Source organism: Dermacentor variabilis, chromosome 10 (genome assembly GCF_050947875.1).
Source record: "Dermacentor variabilis isolate Ectoservices chromosome 10, ASM5094787v1, whole genome shotgun sequence".
Taxonomy (NCBI): Eukaryota; Metazoa; Arthropoda; class Arachnida; order Ixodida; family Ixodidae; genus Dermacentor; species Dermacentor variabilis.
Genome location: NC_134577.1, coordinates 35,459,245 through 35,465,244, shown reverse-complemented (window position 1 = coordinate 35,465,244; position 6,000 = coordinate 35,459,245).

Here is a 6,000-nt window from a genome sequence, read left to right as displayed (position 1 = left end):
AGCTAGCGAGTGCCAAAACGTCATGCTACCACGTGATCGCCTCCTGTGTCGTGACGTCATGAAACAGTGAACTCTGGCTGTAGAAAAGATTATACCGGGTGTTCTTTCTTTAAGGCAAAAACCTTAAGTGGTTATGTTGACTTTGGCGAAACTGCGCCGTAACGAAAAATAGCCGACGCCGCAAATAGTAATAAAAACACGTCAACAAATGCTTGGAGTGACGTCACATTTCTCACGGGGTTCCCGAAAACAAAGTAAATTAGTGGCTTTCAAAGGAAAACTTGGTGCACAGAGGTCTCGGCGAGTATCGAACCCGACTTTCTGGGGTGCGAGACGAGCACGCTTGCTTGAAGGCATGGCTGCTCCACAGTTCTGGCTGACTAAAGGTGTGGCCTAGCGCGTGCGTCACTAGACTGTGCGAAGGAGGTGGCGCCACGTCACGAATCTGCATAATGAGCGCGTTGATGACGTTCCGAGGCTTACAAACGGTATAATGTGTCCGCATTCCCACATGTGAGGAATCTTAAGTGTCTGTCGAATTTTAAGTTTAGCAACTGCTGTCGCGCCAGGTATTGTTGCGCAGAAAAGCGGGCGCGAGCGCTCTGCGCATTGACGTCACAGTCGAAGTGGCGGCGGTTGTCGGCGGCTCGCGATGACAGCCGCGCAAGCACGCCACTGCGGAAGAAGCGCGTGCCGCTGCGTCTGCACGATGACGAAAGACAGGCGGACCCCGGCCTGCGGAAGCGAGAAGTGGAACAACGACGGGTACGACGAGCGGAAGAAGCCGAGCGACGACAACCACGATTGTATAACTTCGTGTATTACCAAATGTGCAGCAGGCTTTTGCCTTATATCTTGTGATACAACAGTGTAACGCCTACCCAACTTTTCTTTGTATGGTAAATTTTTAAAAATCGCGTGTGCCATATAGCACAATTCTAATGCTTGATCTAAATTACTCGATGAGGCGCCCATTACTTCTACCAGAAACCAAGATGCCTAATTAAATAATTAACCTAATTACCCTATCTAGCTGTTTATTTAATTTACGGCACGTATATTTTCATTTACGAATTGCAGCTAGTGAGTTCGCGAGGCGCGCATCCACTTGGAACGAATTCTCTGAACTGCACCAGTTTCGAGATATTAATTTTCAAAGCGTCCGATGAAATGCGTTGGTGCACACGTCAAGCAAATAACTGATGTTGCTTGTGACGTCACGGCACACAGTGACGTCACAGCACTGCCATGTACGTAGGCGCACTCGTGCGATCGACGTCGACTCTTCCGGTGAGTTCGAAGCTGACCACACACACACCGTGCATACCGAGCAGCATGCACTTACCATATCCCAGGGCAAGGTAGCTCCACCTTCGAGCCCAGCAGCACGAGGACCGATTGGCGTCGGGGCGGCGTGTCGTCTGAACGCTCCTGGATGCAGCGCTCGTACTCGTCCCAGGACCACTCGATCACCCGCCTGCGCGAGCGCGACGGTTTGCGACAGATGTATGTACAGCTGCGAAAGAAGCTATGCATTTCCCCAGGTACGCGCAAACGTTTTTTTTTTTTTTTGCGAACCGCGTAATTCGGACGCCGAAACCCCCGTTTTTTTTATTTATTCCATCGTGTTTCGGATATCCGACGGCGGATCCGGATCATGAGACGGAAATAATCAGAAGAATAAGAATGGGCTGGAGTGCGTTTGGCAGGCATTCCCAAATCATGAACAGCAGGTTGCCGTTATCCCTCAAGAGAAAAGTATATAATAGCTGTGTCTTACCAGTACTCACCTACGGGGCAGAAACCTGGAGGCTTACGAAAAGGGTTCTACTCAAATTGAGGACGACACAACGAGCTATGGAAAGAAGAATGATAGGTGTAACGTTAAGGGATAAGAAAAGAGCAGATTGGGTGAGGGAACAAACGCGAGTTAATGACATCTTAGTTGAAATCAAGAAAAAGAAATGGGCATGGGCAGGACATGTAATGAGGAGGGAAGATAACCGATGGTCATTAAGGGTTACGGACTGGATCCCAAGGGAAGGGAAGCGTAGCAGGGGGCGGCAGAAAGTTAGGTGGGCGGATGAGATTAAGAAGTTTGCAGGGACGGCATGGCCACAATTAGTACATGACCGGGGTTGTTGGAGAAGTATGGGAGAGGCCTTTGCCCTGCAGTGGGCGTAACCAGGCTGATGATGATGATGATGATGTTTCGGATATTGCTCTCAACCCTCGCACACGCACGACTATGTAATTACCGCGCTGTTTGTAAAACCCAGAACTCGTGGGTAAAACGATGAAATTCGGTCAGAGCGCTTCTCCGCATGAAAAATTCTTATTGTGAAGAAGCCATAACTGAAGGGTAGCTCGCTGTTGCGTTGTTCCGAGCGGCAAGTGATGCATAGACCTTTGCGGCTGTAGAAATGGACGTCGAGCAAAATATAGAAGGCGGCGGAGAGTCACCAGCGCAAGTAGTTCGTGCTTGAACGCGTAATTTTAATCTCTCGGCGGACTGATAGGCAGCCTATATTTTTTTTATTCGACTGGTTACGTCAGAACGACCTGTCCCGATAGCGTCAGAAGCGCGTTAGCAATTAAAAAGCATGTTTCGTGGGCTGATCGGTTTCAAATGCCACAATTTTCACAGTGTATTTGAGACTTCTTCAGTGAAGCTGACACACCAGCATCAAAGGACGGAAGCGTACGCTTCATCTCCTGTGAGAAACGCGGATTACTGCACCAGTATAGCGTTCAGTATATAACGTTTGCCTTCTCCCAGCCCAGACAGCAATCATATTTCGCGACGAAAAACGTGGCTCGCGACTTACAACACCAGTCAGAAGCGCGTTAGCAATTAAAAAGCATGTTTCGTGGGCTCATCTGTTTCAAATGCCACAATTTTCACAGTGTATTTGCGACTTCTTCAGTGAAGCTGAGACACCAGCATCAAAAGACGGAAGCGTACGCTTCATCTCCTGTGAGAAACGCGGATTACTGCACCAGTATAGCGTTCAGTATATAACGTTTGCCTTCTCCCAGCCCAGACAGCAGCAAGACGCAGCCGCCACACAGCGATGCCAAACTATCACACCAAGTTCAGAAACAAAAACAAGGAAATGCTTACCTCTACACTCTGCGAAGACCCGCAGTGTATGCGCACAAAAACCAACGGAGTTCTTGCCGAAGACCCAAACGCGTAGAACGGCGGGGCGTTGCCGAGGCATGAAGGCGGGCGTCGCCGAAGGCCGTTGGCGAGCTGGCGAAGCAGACTGCGCGCCCAGGCGAAGAACATCTCCCTAGTCCCCCAAGTGCCTAGAAGAATCTAGGGGATTTAGGGCGCTTGTTGTGGCGCTTCAGCGAAAAAGTACCCAGAAGCGTGGTACGCGCGAGTGGCGCATGGCGGCGCAGCGGTCGAGCGCTGGGCTTGGGCGTAAATAGAAACACGCGTCCCGATATGTAGCAGCTTGCGGCACTGCTTATTACTTGGCCGGGGCCAGTGGCGTAGCCAGAGGGTGGGGGGGAGGGGGTCTGCCGGGCTTCAGACCGCCCTCCTAGAAAATGTTCCCTTTTATGCCTGGCATGTGGCCTGTGAACAAAGGCGCATATCCTTCGAACGACCACCCCAGGCAAGTACCAAATGGTACACCTATTCAGGCATACCAACAGCCTGCTCAAGGTAATAGCTGTATTATTATGAACCAAGGATGGGAATCTTAACAGGTAAATATGGAACCTTAGCCCACTCCCCCTATCGAAAAAAATCCTGGCTACGATAGCTTCGTTTTAGTCACGTAATGACCATTTCAGTAGTTCGTGAGCGTGTTTGCTGATGCTGTGACCGGATAAAAAAAGAAAAAAAGCAGGCCTGAAAAGCTGACGAGAGTTCGGGTGGCGCACTCTGCCCCTACTCCCGAGGGCAATGTGTGTGTCTGCGTGCGTGCGTGTGTGCGTATGTGTGTGTTCGTGTGTGTGAGTATGTCTGCGTGTGCGTGCGTTCGTATGTGTGTGTGCGTGCGTATGTGTTGGTGTGCGCGTGTGTGTATGTGTGCGTGCGTACGTGTGCGCGCATGTGTGCATGCGTATGTGTGTGAGTATGTACGTGTGCGTGCGTATGTGGGTGTGTGCGTATGTTCGCGTATGAGTGCATGTGCGAGTGTGTGTGCGCGCGTGTATGTACGTGCGTGCGTATGTGTGTCATCATCATCAGCCTGGTTACGCCCACTGCAGGGCAAAGGCCTCTCCCATACTTCTCCAAGTTCTCCATATGTGTGTGTGTGTGTGTGTATGCGCGTGTGTGCGTATGCATGCGTACGTCTGAGCGTGCGTATATCCTTCGAGCGTATGTGTGCGTGTATGTGCGTATGTGTGCACGTGCGTGCGTATGCATGCGTATGTGTGCGTGTGTAAGTGCGTGCGTGTGCGCGTCTGCGTGCACGTGTATGTGTGCGTACGTATATGTGCGCGTGTGTGAGTATGCGTGCGTGTGTGCGTACGTGGGTGTGCGTGCGTGTATGCGTATGTGTGTGTGCGTGTGCGCACGTGTGTGCGCGTATGTATGTATGCGCGTGTGTGTGCAGCACCTGTGTGTGCGTGCGTATTATCCGCATGTGTGCGTGTCAGTGTGAATGTGCGCGCATGTGTGTGCGTATTTGTGCGCGTGCGTGCTTATGCATACGTATGTGTACGTGAGTGCGTGCGTGTGCGTGTGTGAGCGTGGGTATATATGCGTATGTGTGTGCGCGTGAGTGCGCGCGTGTGCGCGTATGCGTGCGCGTGTATGTGTGTGCGTACATATATGTGCGCGTGTGTGAGTATGCGTGCGTGTGTGTGTGTGCGTGTGAGTTGCGTGCGTGTATGCGTACGTGTGTGTGCGTATGGGTGTGTGTGTGTGCATATGTGTGTATGCGTGGGCGCGTACGTGTGTGTGCGTGCGTATTATCCGCATGTGTGCGTGTGTGTGAGTGTGAATGTGTGTGCGTGTGTGTGTATGTGCATACGTGTGGGTGTGTGCGCGTGTGCGTATGCATCCGCATGTGTGTTGCGCGTGTCTCTGTGTGTGTGCGTGTGTGTGAGTGCGTATGTGCGTATGCATGCGCGCATGTCTGCGTATCGGTGTGTATGCGTGCGTATGTGAGCGCGCGTGCGTATGTATGCGTATGCGTGCGTGAGTGCGTGTACCTGCGTATGTGTGAGCGTGCGCATGTATGCGTATATTTGCGAGTGCGTGTCGGCGTGCGTATGATTGCGTACATTTGCGTTTACGTGCGCGCGTATGTGCGCGTGCGTACGTATGTGCGTGCGTGTGTATGCGTATGTGTGCGTGTTTGTGTGCGTATGTATGCTTATGTGCGCGTGTGTGTGCGTATGTGCGTGTGTGAGTGCGTGTATGTGCGTTATTGTGTGCGTGAGTCTGTCAGTGTGTGCATGCGTATGTGTACGTGTGTGTGTGCGTATGTATGCGTAATGCGTGCGCACACATACGCATACCTCAATGAAAACAACACTTGCCAGAACTTTCCGTCGTAGATGCTTCTGCCTTCCGCTCTTCTATAAAATCTACCACCACAACCCTTTGTTGAAAGACCAGCTTATCACCCAACCGTCATACATATAATCTCGCTCTGACCACAGTTTCAAAGTTGGTGTGCCGTCTTCACGTACTAAACTTTGTAGCACTGCATTCATCCCAAGCACAAGCAAAGATTGGAACCACCTTCCCGCTACCGTTGCAGCCGTCCTGGATACCGACACCTTCAAAACCAGCATTCATGATACGTCACGTTGAATATGACTTTGTATTTGGCACAATTTTTTATGTTCACCCACTCCTTTCTGTAATGCCTTCGGGCCCTTGAAAGTATCTTAAATAAATAAATTAGAAGTATGCACGCGTGCGTGTGTGTGTGTGTGTGTGTGTGTGTGTGTGTGTGTGTGTGTGTGTGTGTGTGTGTGTGTGTGTGTGTGTGTGTGTGCGTGCGTGCGTGCGTGCGTGCGTGCGCG